Here is an 18,272-nt window from a genome sequence, read left to right on the forward strand (position 1 = left end):
GCGAAAGACTGCAAATATTGCCATCAGCGATTTTCTATTCAAGAATATGTGGGTGTTCCTGGCTAGGGAAGAGTGCTTCTTCACACAACAATATAGACCTGATTTCTTCAGTCCTGTCTCCCTCACCATCCACTACAGTCCATGGTCATCTCCATCCAAGCAGAGGAAGAACGAAGGTAGAACATGGGGTTTAGAAGCCTTGTCCCAGTTCTGACACCCATGTTGACACAGATGGTCACACAGCTGCTGTGTGCCTCAAAGTGAGGAAGCAGCACACAAGAGGAACAGACTATATGCTCAAACACAACGTAAAACAACATGCCACAGTCTACTTATTCTGGGAAACAAGTAAAACAGGCCAATCGACCTAGCTGGCAAGAATCAAAAATATGATTTTCATAGGCAACAGTTTTGATTAGATTCTCAGTGTAAAGAAACAGAATTACAAACACCAATCTCTACCAAAAATAATAAAAAAGAGTTGTCCCACTACTAACACAGTGTGAGGTGTCCATAATTCTTATATATGTATTCTTTCAGGTAAGGATAATGAAAGTATTTCTTTCCATAAAAGAAGATCAGAATATCTTACTTGTGTCCTGGCTAATTTATGGAATCACTGATTTCTGGTTCTCTGGATGCTCTTTAGTTACCTTGTTATCATTATTCCACGCAGAGGGGGATGGCCGCTGGAACAGGTGAAACTATTTACATATGCAGAAAAGCTGTTTTCCTCATTTCTCTTTCATTCTCCACAGTCGATTCTGTCACACCTACCACCAAGGCCACTGGCCCTGGTCACCACAGCTGGCTCTGTCCACAGCCACTAGGGCTGCTGACTGCACCAGGGATGGGGAGAATTCTAAAGCACCTTCTGCCTCATTGAGTTATCACTCAAGCCAGGGGGTACAGTCCCAGGTTTGGCAGACCTTAAGTCCTGTGCTTCCTCTAGCTGGCAGAAGTCCGAAAAAACACAAACACGGGAGTTTCTGTTTGGGAAATTAAGAACAGGGTGCTCTCACCCACCCAGCTTCACACAATGATGGATTCCCCTAAATTCAGGAAAAGGATTCAGATGCCAGGCAGCCCCAGTAGTGACAAAGGTCTATTACAGACACAATAAAATATTAACAAATCAAATGCACACAGACCCCTGTTGGTTGTCATGGAATGGGAACGGTCATGAGAGAAAAAACTGGAAAAAGAATATGGGGAGAACAATTTTCTTTTCCAGTCGTGCACTAGGGAATTCATGTCCATAAAATCCCCCAAGATTCTATAAGGCAAGCCAGGCTTTATGTCCACTCAGTGGCAGGACCTCATGGGCGAAGCTACAAAAGTATGGACCATCATCCCCAACACTGCCTACAAAACTTCCTGTGATGATGGAAAGGTTCTATCTATGCGCTGTCCAGGATGTAGCCTCTTGCCACATGTGGTCACTGAGCATCTGAACTGTGACTAGTGTCAATGATGAACTCAATTGTTAATTTTCCTAATTAAAATTTACATTTAGGGGCGCCTGGATGGCTCACTTGGTTGGGAATCCAACTCTTGATCTCAGTTCAGGATCATAAGTTCAAGCCCTCGTTGAAAATAGATAGATAGATAGATAGATAGATAGATAGATAGATAGATAGATAGATACAAATTTAGGTTTCAATAACCACATGTGGCTTCAGGCTATCTGTACCTGACAGTGCAGACTAGCCTTTCTGGTGGTGTCTAACCAATCCACTGCCCCAAGTAACCTTATCTAGTATCTTTTTAAAAAATTTTGTTATTTCTTTCCCATAACTATTGAAGAACATTCATTCTGTCTCTGTTTTGGTTAGATCATGGGTTCAACCCTACCTTGATTTAGGTACCTTCACTATGTTCTAGAACAATGTTTCTCAATGTCTCTGATTATAGTGACCCATTTTTCATGTCAAAACACATTATTAACCATTTATAAGAGTGGTGCTTTAACTCCTATTAAGAAAACCCATTAGAGTAAAAAAAAGCTCCTCGTAAGTCAGTAATACTTTACATTCATGCATATTTCTTCATCATGATAGCAGCTATGTAGATAGAAAACACAGGAGATGGTAATTTATTCAATACATGAGCAATCCTTGATATTACCATAGATTCTAGGACATCTTACAATATCCCACAGCATCCTGGGCTCCATGACCCACACAGGTTAGGAAACCTCTTCTAAAGACACATCCCTAAGTGGTCAGCAGATCTGTGATGATATGTGGCACAAATGAGGGTCTCTGTTCACAAGAGGGGCTTTGGATTAGTAATGGAGAATGAGAAAAAGTAACTTTCCTAATGCATGGCAGTCAAGTATTTCGAACATCTATCTGATAGCAGATGTACAATATAGATTATTTATGCTGTACTGAAGCTCGATCATCCTGTTAGCTTCAAAGAAGATCAAGGTCTTACAATTTGGGTTTCCTAAAAGTGTACTGTTATAACTCAACAGTTATATGATGTTCATCAGCTCTCTTCCTATCATCATTTTGTCAAAAATACACTCACTCTCTGATTAACTCATTTCTCTGTGTCAACTTGGAAACCCAAATCTAAAGAAATAATTTGAGGAAAAAAATTTAAAGCAAACATTTACTGAGTGGTTCCCAGACTGGAGTTGGCCATGTTCTGGATAAGTTCATTTTAAGCTGGAGGTGAAAAGTGACTTTTGTTTTTTAAGTTTATTTATTTTTTTATAATGTTTTTCTTTATTTTTGAGAGAAAGACAGAGCAGGAGTGGGGGAGGGGCAGAGAGAGAGAGAGGGAGACGCAGAATCTGAAGCAGGCTCCAGGTTCCAAGCTGTCAGCACAGAGCCCACACACAGCCTGACGAGGGGCTCGAACTCATGAACCATGAAATCATGACCTGAGCTGAAGCTGGATGCTTAACCAACTGAGCCACCCAGGCACCCTTATTTATTTATCTTTGAGAGAGAGAGAGTAAAAGAGCACGCAGGGGAAGGGCTGAGAGAGAGGGAGAGAGAGAGAAACCCAAGCTGACAGCTCAGAACCCGATGTGGGCCTTGAATTCACAAACTGTGAGATCATGACCCGAGCCAAAATCAAGAGAAGAGACGCTTAACTGACTGAGCCACCCAGGTGCCCCTGAAGATGAAAAGTCACTTCTGTGAAGCAGATGGAACAATGAAGAAGATGCCATTAACACCACAAGTCTGTGATTGTAAAATGGGGAGAAATGTTTCCACACTATAACCTCTCTGCTCAGAAATGACCAAAGAACTAAAATCTTACAGTTGGAGAGGAAACTGACATAGAAGGATAATGGCACAAAGTCAGGTTTGACTTCTGTGATCTTGGAACATCCCAAAACCTATGAGGAGATCCTGTGGCTTGGGTGACAGCCCCATCAGACCCCACCATAACTCATGTCTCCAAGGACCTCTCAGGACATGCCACTTTCCTGAGAACCTTTTAGAACAGGGGAGCTGGCCGATGTTGGTTCACATTACAGAGTAAAAGGTACCGGATGAAAACAAAAGCAACTGCTAGTTTTGGAGCTCAGCCCATGAAATCTAGACACCTCTTGGAGACTCCATAGTTTACAAAAAGCTCCATAAACCTAAGAATGCCCACAATTTCATTACAGCTGTAAAGTATCAAGAGGTATAATATAAATTATTTATGTAGCAGTTAAGCCCAATTATTATTCTAGCTTCAAAGAAGATCAAGGTCTAACATAGTATCACGCAAATCACAATCCACACTCTGAAAAAGAAGTCTCACAGAAGAAAACATAAGATATGACAGATTGAACCACAGACCATTTTATACTTCCAAACTCTGGGCTTCCTACAATGAAGTCACCCACTGAAAAAAGAGGAACATAGTTCATCAAGATAGGCTGAAATTAATCTATTTCAATTTTTAAAATGGATCTACTGAAAGACATTCACTTACTACACTTCACGTGCATTGACTGCTATAGACATGAACAATTCATTCAAAACAGGCATGCTTTAAAAGACTGGGAAACACAGTATTGAATTTAGAAAGCTGAATCTGAGGTTTTAATTCAATTCACAATGGCATGCATTAGCAGCATAAAAATTGCTTCTTGATTAAGTAGTCTCGGGTGGTAATTTACTCAAGATAACACATTTTTTTAAATGTCACAAATTAATTTTAAAAAGCACACACGCCTACCTTTTTAAGAAAGATCACGTTTCACGATTCCATATCATACAGTAACCATCTCTTCCTGTGGGGGTGGAAAAGAAGAAAGACCATCCACTAATAACAGAAAGTAGCAAAGGTGAACTTTTAAGACCGTAACGCTATAATTTCCTTATGTTATGCCTTCATTTATAATATTAAACAAATAGAAATCTTTCAAGTTAGACTTAAAATATTTCTTCATTTCTCTCTAAATGAAATATTTTAAAGATTCTGATTCCAATGATTTGATTTCTGAGGAGCAAATGAATAAAATCAAATGGATATAGATAAAAATAGGAATTTTTCAAAATTAGAATTAAAGTATTTACTTCCCATCTATCCCAATGACATATACTCAATACTTTCATTCCATGAAGTAAATGTATAAAATTCCACTCCTGTTTCTATTTTTCCAAGGGGGAAATGAGGTGAAGAAGTTGTAATAGCCTGTGTAGGTAACAGAAGGTAACAGAATTATAAGCAGCTGTTTCCTTCTGTTGTATACTTTTTATTTTCCAAGCTAATAAGCCATATTTACAGGCTCTGTATTTCTTAGCTAAGACTTTTGGATCAAGAAAAATATATAAAGGAAACTAAATCAAAATAAGATCGCTGTGATTTCATTTTACATTTATTATTTTCAATAAATAATTGACATAGAAAACCTGCTAGTCCCTAATAAATACTAAATATGATTTTTCTCTTCAAAATTACTTGTTGGCAAAGATTAAAGTATTCCAATATTTTAACTTTATATACTGAAGTCCAAATAAGTAAAAGGTTTAGAGTCTAAGTTAATCATCTACTCCTTAAGCTGTTTCAACCAAATCTAATTAAAACAGCCAATGGAATCACGTCTACACGAATGTAATTGTGACTCTGACCCTGATACATTAGATTCCATGTGTAAAGCAATGTAACTCCCAGTGGGGATAATGATATGGAGAGTTTTTGAAAAACAATGACCATAATTTCTAACCCAAAAGAACTCCAAAAATTGGAATGACTGCCAATGCATTTAATTCACGGAGATCACGCTCCGGAGTAAATGGAATCACTCATACACACACATTGGATGAGGACTCCCTAGATTAGCCTGTGCTCATTCCAGTTGTCACCTTTTTTTCAGACAATAAAAACCCCCTTTAAAGTAAGAAATCTTGCTGAAAGGCATGTGAATCCTGTAACCACATCCATACCTGCATATGCCCTTCCTGAGTACGACCATCTTGGTCACACTTAGCTCCAGAACGTCTCTCCTTAGAAGCATGGACTCCCTACATGGACTCCCAAAGTCTGCCAGCATCTGGGGCCTTGTCTCTCCTGCTTCTCTTCACTTTAGAAACAGCATTACTTTGGCTCTCTCACTACCAACACAGGACAGTTAGGGTAACAGCTGCCTATTCTGTTTTCTGAAATTACCTAAGGTCTTATAGGTGCAGGTAAACTCTGCTGGCAACAACAACAAAAAGCCAGGACAAATCACGATCAATTCAGAAACATGGTTCAACATGCACAGGCTGAGCCAAATCATAATCTACGGCCCAGTAACAACTGTATGGAGGTCCTCATAGATCTTCAGTTCATAATTGGCCATCCAGAGGTACCCGCGTGGCTTAGTTAAGCGTCCAACTCTCGATTTCATGGTTATGAGATCAAGCCCCACGTCGGGCTCCGTGCTGAGCAAGGAGCCAACCTGAGATTCTCTCTCTCTCTCTCTCTCTCTCTGCCCCGCCCCCTGCTCACATGCACTCTATCAAATAAATAAATAAATAAATAAATAAATAAATAAATAAATAATAAAATTGGCCACCCAGAAACAAGAAGATATCTAGGATTTGCTTTGAAAGAATCCAGTCAGGGTTTGGACAAGGAGAGGTAACAAATCAAAAAAGCGTCAGTGAGTTTGTGGTAGTTCAATGAAGGATACATGAAGGTTCACTGTAATATTTGCTCTACTTTTACATTATAATTAAATTTTCCATAATAAAATATTAAAAGATGGTCATCTAATTAAAGTTATGTGTGAAAATATGACAAAGAGAGAAATGCACAGAGCATAAATATCACAATCTTCCTGTTTTCCAAACACCTTTCATCAAAAAGGGGAAATAAATTTAAAAATTTTAAATTAAATAACACACTAGAAAAGATGAAAAGCCTTCAGTTACAATTTTATTAATGAAGTAATAATGGCCTTGAATCTTTCTTTAAATATTTTAAAAGCCAAATAACAAGTATGTACTTACCTACCATAAACTTATTTTTTTATTATTATTTCAAGTATCTCTGTTTTTAATTAAGTGACAGAAACATAGAAGCATGGCTTTTCTCAGGATTGTCAGACATTGTTGCTCATTAAGTATGACTTTGATTAAAAGAAGTAGGAAAATGGATGGCCTATAATTAATATCAATGCGATCTGTTCCATGAACTAAAAATCTTTGTAACTAAGATCCAAGAGGGGATCATTAAAAGAGAAAGAGAGAGACAGACAGAGGGATTCTATTGGTATAAATTTTGGGTTTGCAGATATAAACTATCAGATCTGCAACCCACTGATGTAGCTGAATGATCTATTCCTGGGGAACAGCCAAAAGATAGGCACTCATAGGACTCCTACTCATGCGGCTAGAATTTGAAAGAGACTAGGAGGGGTCATATGAGGGTAGTCGCAGCTTTCACAATAAGCAGGGAAACTCACATGCCAAGTAAAATCATCGTTACAGCCTCAGAATTTGACTTACTGACCCTGCCAGACACCACTATTGAAAATCTGACACTAGACATAAATTAAAAAGCAGGATTTATATCATAGTTTGGGAAAAGAACATGTGTAAAGCTTTACCAAGTCTTCTCCAAAGATGAACCAGGGGCAATAACAAACTTTGGCTCCCTCTGAACAGAACAGCACAAGACCAACACTAAATCCTAACATGAGAGTTGATCTTTTTTTTTTTTTTTAAAGAAGCTGATAGTTTTCTATTTTCCTTTTTAAGTTTTCCTGGCCTAAAACAATCTGTTTCCTTTCCAATGAAGAAACAATGCCAAATTCTGAAAAGGAAATTTGTCTGACCTAATGGGTAAGCACATAAAAGCTGGAAAGGGAGTATTATGGGAAAACCAGAGCAACTCGGCCTTATGGTGCAGGCTTCCAAATTTATCAGCAAAATGATCAAGGGTTAGAGAAGGGAGTGTGTGGGTAATAATTATTAACAAGTTGCATGATGGAGGTCAGCTAAACAAAATTCACTTGTTTTCAATTTGAAACATCACAGTTCCAGCGGTTTACTACATATAGGCTAAGAAAAACTTTCACTAGCTTACATCCATACTCAGAAATTTTTCATATTTTATTCAATTAGGAATGGCATTTAATTATGCATTTAATAGATACTTGTCAAATAAATGCATTAATGAGGTGGCAACTAATACCTACCAATCATGAAATCTCAACCTAAGGTCATTAGAAATAAAATTAGAATTTTTTTAGAAATAAAATCCTCAGGTATAGCAGTTATGGCTATTTGTCTAACCAACATGCATAACCTTAATTTTCTTGTAGGCGGCAATATGCCAGGCTAAAATGGTTTATGCCCCAGACTCCCTTGCAGCTAGGAGTAGGCATGTGACACAGTTTTGACCAATGAGATGCGAAAGAAAGGGCTCTAACAAAGTCTGTTCTCATTACATGAACCCATTCCCTTCCCTCTTTCCTGGGAATAGCTACTGGGAGGTGTAGAGCCATCTCACAACCACAAGAACAAAAGGCAGACAAAAAATGAGTAGAAAGAAAGCAGAACGAACCCGGTTCTCTTGTGGCTTTGCTGAGATGCTACACCTCCCCAAAATGCTTAGGTTCCTAAACTGGCATCTCATGTTAGGAATGACAAACCTCTGCTGGTTCAAGTTGCCATTTTCTATAACTCACAGCCAAAAATATTCTAACACGAGATATGATTCATCCCCCCCACCCCATGCTATGTTCTCAAAGCCCCTCCTATTTCCACTGACTGATGCTCCACAGAACTATCCAATAACACAGTCACGGAACTATTGCTGACTCATCAACAGTTTCCACTCATTAAGAGCAGCCTCATAGTAAAAGGCAACAAGCTTGAGGGTGAGCAGTCACGAGGAAAACCATCAGCAAACAACAGGCCATGTCATTCTACCAAGCCACATGGCACCCTCCTGTGGACCACCTCACTCTGTCAGGGATACAAAAATTTAAAAAAATAAAATTAAATTAAAAGATGCCAAAAAAGAGAGCAATGTTATTCCAGTGATCAAGAAATGGAACATGCTCTACCTAAAGACTATCTACAAAATCTGTATGTCTCAACAAAGAAAAGGAAATATTTAGAGGTATGGCCAACTAAATTCAACATCAGAAAGGAAACATCTCAGGAGCACCTGGCTGGCTCAGTGGGTTACATGCTGACTTTGGCTCAGGTCATGATCTCGCGGTTGGTGGGTTCAGGTCCTGCATCTAGCTCTGTGCTGACAGCTCAGAACCTGGAGCCTGCTTTGAATTCTGTGTCTCCCTCTCTCTCTGGCTGTCCCTGACTCACACTTTCTCTCTCTCTCTCTCTCTGAAACAAAATAAACATAAAAAAATTAAAAAAAAAAAAAAGGAAACATTTCTAAAAAACAGAAAACAGGAACAGGAGGAAACATCTTGAGGGCTGAAGGGCTGCCCTGCATCCTAGTTCAGATGCCTTTACTCTGTGCCTCCACAGAGCCTCAGCGATGTACTTTCTGTGGAACTTAAAATTCTAGTCATTTCTCTTAGATTGACCTCTCTTGATAAAACATAAACTCCTAGAGCTGAGGAAAGCTGGCATGTAACAAGTACTGACAAGTACCGAATGAATGAATGGGTAAAACTACACATTACCAAGAGACTTTATGAAAAGTATGCAATCCTTTTTTTATTTTTGATGTAGAAATGTTTTAATGGCCAAAGATGGGGAAAAATACAGAGTACTTTAATAGTAAACTCACTAAATAATTAATATAGTCACAGAATGGGAAATATTCACCCATGTAAAATAAGCAATGATGGCTTTGACAAATGGTTTGGAGATGTTTTCCTGTGATATTGCTGAATGAGCAAAAAAAATGCAGAAAAATGCACATAACATGGTCGTAATTTTGTAAAATAATAATTTCAAACACCCTGAACATGATTTTTTAATATATTGTCTGTATGAGAGTTCATGAGTAAATATATTTGTTTTTCTCTGGGATAACAGCAAAGGCTACTTCTTACGTAATTAACATGAATAACATGGACACAGTCAGAGGGCAATAGCCAGAGGAAGAAAAGGAGGAAGGACATGAAGAAAAACTGGAAAAGAAAAGAAATTAAGATTTTGCGTATATTTAAACATTTTTGAAATTAATAGCAGTGATCGCTTCCAGACAGAATAGAAGTAAGCATGGGAATGGTACTACTGTAAAATGTACTGTATGAATTTTTTACAGTATTCTTTAAATATACTTTTTCTTTCTTTTTTTTATTAAATATAATTTATTGTCAAATTGGTTTCCACACAACACCCAGTGCTCATCCCACCAGGTGCCCTCCTCAATGCCCATCACCCACTTTCCCCTCATGCAATCCTTATTAAAAAAATATTTGTGAGCATCATTTCTAGAAATACAATGATGGTATGAACTGTTCAACTGACCCAACATGACATATTCAACTGTCAAATGTCTAGAGAAATGAAAGAACTACACTCAAGAAGTAGCTAGAAAAGCCAGACAATGTGTTAGGTACTTTGCAGCCACTATTTCATAACCTTCACGACCCACCAGTTAGTTACTGGGGGCTCCCCTTTCAGACGGGGACAAGTTCATAAGGAGCTAAGGAGCTCACCTAAGGCCACGTATCTATCTAGTAAAAGGCAGACTTGATATTCAAACCCAAAAAGGTCAGCTCTCACTTTTCTGCTGTACCATGCTGCTTCCTCTCTCTGATCTTTACTCAAATATTGTTTATAAAATGTACACATTAGCCGAGGTAACAGTCACAAGAACCTTCAGTTCGTGACCTCAAAAGCACACGCAGGGTAAGTAAGGGTCCACTGTAACCTCAAGCACAATTATTTCTTGTCCATGTCAGAAATCTGACGTGGTTTGGCATGACACAGATAGTGACCTTCTCTAGCTCATCTTACAGCTATAAGGAATTACCAAATTTCTATACACATGGCATATTAAAAACAAGGTACTATATGACCTAGAAATGATGCAAAATAAACCCACGAGTCGATGGCTTCAGTTTCTCTCAGAAATCAATAGCCCCCACACCCCCACCCACATAGGGACACACATGAGCTACTCTTTCCAGGGCACATTAATAGATCATATGGCCCCAATATCTTAGAGACTGGTTGGCAGGTGGGCATAACACCTATCGTTTCTAAGCATACAAGATATCAGATATATTGAAGCAGTTAAAATAATAGGCTCATTTGAACCAAAAGAGGAAAAAAATCTACTGCAGAAAGAATTTTAAAAATAGGTAAATTTTGCAATAGACTACTAACACTTTTCACTGAATAAATAATTCCTCCTCGAAGTTGATGAAAATTTGGTGAAAATATTTATCCAGTAAACATCTTAATGAAATAAACTGTTATGACTCCAATTTAACAACTTCATAAATTCTGATGGAGAAATAGACTCACCACCCCCGAAACATTTGGTGATTATTTTTACACAATATGTGCACAGTCTATGATATACGTGCATAGATGGAAAAGTGAACCACAGTGCATTAGACTAAACATGAGCTTCTCTGTTCTGCCATTTCAGGTTAACATTTCTACTGATTTTTAAACAATACAAAGTATGTTGTAAGTCATGATTTTCATCAGGACAGTTAGAAATGGATTCTACCCATTTTTTTTTAAGTTTATTTATTTTTGAGACAGAGAGAGACAGAGCATGAATGGGGGAGGGGCAGAGAGAGAGGGAGACACAGAATCCGAAGCAGGCTCCAGGCTCTGAGCCATCCGCCCAGAGCCCGACACGGGGCTCGAACTCACGGACCGCGAGATAGTGACCTGAGCTGAAGTTGGACGCTTAACCGACTGCGCCACCCAGGCGCCCCCTACCCATTTTTTTAAAAACTTCAATTGGGATAGTTATTATGTGATACAACACATTTCCAATTTTTCCTCTCCCTTTTCATTAGTTATTAGGTATATTTGAAATTTTTTCCATACATAGATCTTTGGGGGAAAAAATCATAATTTAGTATAAGGATGCTGAATCTTTTTCCAAATAATGGCTGGATTATCTTTAAGAGGACATACTCTTTTGGGAATGCAAGCTGGTGCAGCCACTCTGGAAAACAGCATGGACGTTCCTCAAAAAATTAAAAATAGAACTACCCTACAACCCAGCAATTGTACTACTAGGTATTTGTCCAAGGGACACAGGTGTGCTGTTTCAAAGGGACATATGCACCCCAATGTTTATAGCAGCACTATCAACAATAGTCAAAGTATGGAAAGAGCCCAAATGTCCATCGATGGATGAATGGATAAAGAAGATGTGGTATATACATATACAATGGAGTATTACTCAGCAGTCAAAAAGAATGAAATCTTGCCATTTGCAACTACGTGGATGGAACTGGAGGGTATTATGCTAAGTGAAATTAGTCAGTCAGAGAAAGACAAATATCATATGACTTCACTCATATGAGGACCTTAAGAGACAAAACAGATGAACATAAGGGAAGGGAAACAAAAATAATATAAAAACAGGGAGGGGGGCAAAACATAAAAGACTCTTAAATATGGAGAACAAACAGAGGGTTACTGGAGGGGTTGTGGGAGGGGGGATAGGCTAAATGGGTAAGGCGCATTAAGGAATCTACTCCTGAAATCACTGTTGCACTGTATGCTAGCTAATTGAGATGTAAATTTTTAAAAAATAAAATTAAAAAAAAAAGGACATACTCTTTTTTTTTAAGCTAACCCCTTTCAATACTTTCCCCTGACCCAGAAAAAAAACAGTATTCTCAATTAAATACTCTATAGCACTCAGTTTTTCTTCTGTAAAGTTATTTTTTGAAGTATTCACTCCTGGGGCACGTGGATGGCTCAGTCGGGCAGCTGACTGTTGATTTCAGCTCAGTTCACAATCTCACAGTTTCTGGGTTCGAGCCCCAAATCGGGTTCTGTGTTCACAATGCCAAGCCTGCTTGGGTCTGTCTCCCTCCCTCTCTCTGCCCACCCCCCACTCTCCCCCACTCAGGCATTCTCTATCTCTCTTTCTCTCTCCCAAAGATAAAGAAATGTTAAAAAAAATTTTAAGTATTCACTCTTCACCAAAGGCTAATGATTTTAATAGACAAGCTTCATTATGAAAGAAAAAAGATAATGAAGTTACTTTTACAAAGACAGTGTCTGGTAATAAAGTATAACTCTGTACGCAACTTCTTTTAAATATCTTGCTTAAAACTCCAAGCTTTCTATCACATTTGGACTCCTTCGTGAATGCTTATCTTACTTAAAGCAAACCCCCCAAATCAGGCCAAAAGCATTTATATTCCCCCTTGCATTTCACCCCACAATCAGGCACTGCCCCATTTACAAAATGAAATATTGAGGACCACATTAAATTAACTGCCAAAAGTAGTTTCCAGTGCTAGAACTAAAAACAGTCTTAAATGTTAAAACCCCTCTTTTCTTATGCACCAGCTCACTTTCCTTATTTCTTTTTCTGCACCTTAAAGTAATTCTTAACAACTGACTAAGGCTCAGAAAATTACATCAAACTCTACTCTACAAATAATGTTTGAAAGTTATATTTAGCAGATTTCTGATTATATTGGATACAATCCTGGTATAGCTTTCCACATATAAAGTCTTGCCATGAAAGAGAATTCTTATTAGTCTTTAACAGAAAAATAAAGTGAGCAAATTAAATATAGATCAAAGGAAGTTCTACTATGAAAAGACCAATTTTTCTAAGTCATGGCAAAAAAATGTATCAATAAGCAAAAGCAATCTGGGGTTTCTCATTCTGGCCTCTAATGGTTACCTGTTTATGATTAGATTAAGAGCACTTTCCTGCCTTCTTTGTGCTTTTCAGTTACTCTCTTTTTAGGTTGATTATGCATAACTTTCACAAGCTCCAAGGTTATTTTTAAGCATTAGACAGTACCTATTTAGAACTTTTTATTCAGATAAATCATTATTGTGTAATAAATGATACATGTTAATATATTTTGAAAGTATATTGGTAATCAACTCCAATCAGGATTAAATCTATACCATTAAAATCATCATGCTGTCACCTATAGACTCTAGTACAAAAGCATATTAAATATTTTGAGATTATTTTCTACTTCAAGATAAGCTGACCAAAAGACTGATAAATACATTTTATATTTATCTGTATCTGCTCCATAAATTAGGAGAATTACCTGTTTCCTGTTCCAAATCTTTCTGCTTTATTTATGCTATTCATTCATTGCCAACTCTTAAAATATATTTGAGTTAATATCATCATATGTCATTGCTTTCTCTGACAGCTATATCAGAACTATAAATACATACATTTATGTGTATGTATACATATACATTAAATAAACATTCACCTACACGTATATACTTATACATATAGTACATATACGTATGTATGATGTGTACATATAATATATATATAAAATATATAAATACACATATATGATCTAAACTGTTTAGAGATTTCCACCACAGATGCCTTCAACCCAGTTTCAGGTTCCACCTGCCTTGGCCAACCTGACCAACAAGACATTGATAAAAGAAATTGAAGATGATACAAACAAATGAAAGGTATATCATGCTCATAGACTAGAAGAATTAATATCATTAAAATGTTCATACTACCCAAAGCAATCTACAGAGTCAATGCAACCCCTATCAAAATACCAACAGCATTTTTCACAGAACTAGAAAAAATAATCCTAAAATTTGTATGGAACCACAAAAGACCTCGAATAGCTAAAGCAATCTTCGGAAAGAAGAACAAAGCTGGAGGTATCACAATCCCAGATTTCATGATATACTACAAATCTGTAGTAATCAAAACAATATACTGGCATAAAAAAAGACACGTCGATCAATGGATCAAAATAGAGAGCCCAGAAATAAACCCACGCATATATGATCAACTAATCTATGACAATCTATGACATTAATCTATGGCAAGAATATACAATGGGGGAAAAGACAAGTCTTTTCAATAAATGGTGCTGGGAAAACAGGACAGCTGCATGCAGAAGAATGAAACTGGACCACTTTCTCACACCATACACAAAAATAAACTCAAAATCGATTAAAGACTTAAATACGAGACCTGAAACCATAAAACTCCTGAAAGAAAACATAGGCAGTAATCTGTTAAACATCACTCTTAGCAACATATTTATGGATATGTCCCCTCAGGCCAGGAGAAAAGCAGAAATATACTGTTGAGACTACACCAAACAAAAAAGCTTTCGCACAGCAAAGGAAACCATCAACAAAACCAAAAGGTAACAATAGTTTTAAATTACATTTTTTTTCCATTTAAGTGACCAAATTTGCTAATCAAATTAGCAGAAAGTGTTACAGATTAGAAACCTCATTCCTCTTATTGTATTGGTCATCCTTACTTTCCCCAGAGACCAATATCCTGTAATCACCATGAGTAAATTCATTAAGCATTTATTTTATACTTAGCATTTCTCATTACTGTGAAGGGAGAAGATTATAAAGTGTGGTAGGTAGTTCACAAGTTATAAATGTAACTGAAAGTATAACACTTATCTGTGCATTCTGCTGTAGAGACAGTAATTTCTAAATTCTTTTAAACAGAAGTAGAAGATGAAGTCTCTTACTGTTTCAAATTTTCAGCTAAAGTCTCAATGCTAAAGACAATAAGTGAGGATTTCCCTTCATGTGACCACAGAACTTGCTACATACGCCAAACCAGTCCAGAGGTCACCCCCCAGAGTCTCCATATGAGAAGATACTTCTTCAGAGAGAATTCTCAAGAACAAAGAGTTGGTTCCCTTTCCTTCCCCATCAGCTCAGACCAACTGCCTACAACAACCCCTCACACACTGGAGCAACTTGCCAGGAGGGAGGCTGATATTCTCTCCCTTGGCTGAATGCTTGCCTCTGCACAGAAACTCCTCGCCTGTTCTGTGGGCCATGCGTGAGGCTGGAGCACAGGAGCCTGGCAGATGCTGCCTTCAATATTAGAGCAAGGCAACAGAGTCTCAGTGAAAGGGGAAATGGGCTACACTACAGAGCTTGATGGTGCTGACATGTGAGTCTTCCTATAGACCAAATGGATACTACACATTGTAGTAAGGTTTGAGTGATCTTAAAAAATCTCCACCCAAATAGGCAGCCTGGACAAGGGCTCAGAGATGCTCCAGTGATACACCAGTGGAGGATAGGAGCTGAAGATTATCCATGGTTACCCAGGAGCTGCAATGCCCACATCCAGTAATGGCATGGTGTCAATGAACTTGCGTGGAACCTCCACAAAAACCCATCAGGATGTGTATGAGGATGAACTGGCCATGAAAACAAACAGCACCAGCTAAGTAAAACAGTCTTAAACCTTTTTTCTGCCCCCTGCCAACTATGGAGGAGCCAGAGACCCTGGATAGAGAGAAGAACAGAGAGGAGAATTAGACCAGAAATGACCTTTCTTCCTCACTCATGATCACCAAGCCACTGGTCAGACTCAAGGACAGAAAACGGGAGAAGCTGTACCCTGGATGGGAAAAAGGAAGTTTTGATTCATATTATAAACACATTTTTCAAATTTTTGAAAATTAGGTGGTTTCAATACTTCAAACAAAATGACTCAACAGCTATGGAATCTGCCAAAAATATCACCCAACATCAAGGTGGGAAAAGAATAAAACTGCTTTCTGCTTGTGTCTCACTAAGTGTGACCCACACAACAAACCAGTTACATTAATAAGCATCCAACCTATACAAGACTTTTTTTCATAAAGTTAAATTAGAAAGAGAAACTTCTAATTAGAAATTAGAAACAGAAGATACAGAAAATCAAGATGCAAATGTAATATACCTCTTAAAACTTTATCTCCAGAATACAGAACTATATCAACAGCTCCTTTAAATGTAATGGACTAAGGGCACCTGGGTGGTTCAGTTGTTTAAGCATCCGACTTCGGCTCAGGTCATGATCTCACAGTTCGTGGGTTTGAGCCCCGCATCAGTCTCTGTGCTGACAGCTCAGAGCCTGGAGCCTGTTTCAGATTGTGTCTCCCTCTCTCTCTGCCCCTCCCCGACTCACGCTCTGTCTCCCTCTGTCTCAAAAATAAATAAACGTTAAAAAAAATTTTTTTAACGTAATGGACTAAACACTCCATCCAAATGGCAGACTGTCAGAATGGATAAAAATAGTAGTAATAATGATAATGATATTAATAATAATAAAGCAAGAATCAACTATACTCACCCAAGAGAGAGAAACACTTTAAATAGAAACACACAAATAGATAAGAAGAAAGGGAAAAGTTACACCATGCATTCAAAAAGTAAGCAAAAGACCACTGAACTGGCTATATTAAGACAAACAGACTTTAACATAAGAAGTTTTACCAGAGACAAAGAGGAATAGTTCACAATGATAAAAGGGTTGATCTGAAAGTTCTGTAAGCCTAAACAGTTCACTTATGAGGTAAGTGGGACAGGTGACTTCCTCAAGGCCACTTAGTCAAGCTAGGGGAACGACCAGCTCCAAGTCCCTTCTCCCAATTCCCTTTTCCGAGCCTTCTTCTTATAACCAGTACTTCTAATCTGGCTCATTCAACATGAAAGTGACCAGCCTACTTAGTTGAAACATTCAACTCAGTAGCCATACTGAAGTTTGAGACACAGCTTTGGAAAGGAGATGACATGGAATGGGAGAGAGACAGTTGGATCTTAAGCAGGGTTTGGCACCAGATTCAAGCACTGCAACTTGCTAGCTATGTGCCTCTGAACAAATTTACTTCAATGAGCCTGTTTTCTTTTCTATAGAATGGGGATATCACTGCCTATCTCAAAGGATTCATGTAAAAAGTGACAATGAGAAGGAGGTCAGGAACTTGCCCAAGGATACTCTGACAAAGCTGGGACCCCACAATACTCCAGGCACAACCATTCTGTGAAACCGTCTCCCCGATGAGTTACGTCCAGAAGCCCCTGGTGGAATACCTAACCTTTACTAGGCACTTGAAAAATGCTGGTTTTCTTCCCATACATTGACGCCACACTTGAGAGAGTAACTCTGCAAAGATATTTTCTATGTGACGTCCTAAGCTATAAAATACATCCTTTTTGATCTAGATAAGATGAGTTTCAGATAATCACTTTTTCTTCTGTCATGTTGGCTTCGCCTGACTCTTCATAAGGTCGTATAGTCTAAGTGAGTAAAGCAGACAGGGTAAAAATTGCAATGACAATTTAATCCAAATAACCTCTTATACCATAAAATGAGTCATGCAATAGACACATTTGATAACATCCCTCCAAAAAATACCAAGCAAAGCAAAAAAAAAAAAAAAAAAAAAAAAAGCATAAGCATACCATTATGTTCAAAGGAAGAAACAGATTCCTCCAGATGTTGTGATTATAATAACCAAAGAGTCACAGCCTCAGGACTGTAAACCTAACCCTTGGTTTGGTGAAGGATTCTTCAGAAAATGAACTCTTTCTTGTGGGTAAGTCTGGGCTATACAAGGCCAATACCTACATAAAATGTTCATGTATCCTGACAATTTTTCTGGATTATTTTTGTTGCGTAATTGAGGACATTATAGAAACAGGCATTTACGATCACACTGGGCTTTATATTTTCAGGGTCTAGGCAACTCTCCTAAATGTCAAGGTTATAGTCAAGATCAATATAATTTGAACCCAGGAAAGTGGGGATCACCAAGGTAGATGCTCACTGTGCTGCCTCATGCAACCACAAGAAATTTAAGAGTAAGACCAAACTTAATAATTAATGTTAAAAAATGCATTGCTTAGCTACCAATTTTAGAA

General features: G+C 37.9%; 1 protein-coding gene across 12 annotated transcripts in view; it reads right to left on the reverse strand.

The window, feature by feature from the left end:
* Window positions 1-18,272, reverse strand: part of PLCB4 (phospholipase C beta 4) — a 426,442-nt gene that overhangs the window by 389,841 nt on the left and 18,329 nt on the right. For 6 of the 12 annotated variants that reach the window (XM_058684912.1, XM_058684907.1, XM_058684899.1 and 3 more), the window contains exon 2: window positions 4,192-4,246. The exons of the other annotated variants lie outside the window; for them this stretch is intronic. The gene's annotated coding sequence lies outside the window, so the exon portion shown is untranslated. The remainder of the gene's footprint in view (window positions 1-4,191; window positions 4,247-18,272) is intronic. 12 annotated transcript variants of the gene reach the window in all.

Source organism: Neofelis nebulosa, chromosome 9 (genome assembly GCF_028018385.1).
Source record: "Neofelis nebulosa isolate mNeoNeb1 chromosome 9, mNeoNeb1.pri, whole genome shotgun sequence".
Lineage (NCBI taxonomy): Eukaryota > Metazoa > Chordata > Mammalia > Carnivora > Felidae > Neofelis > Neofelis nebulosa.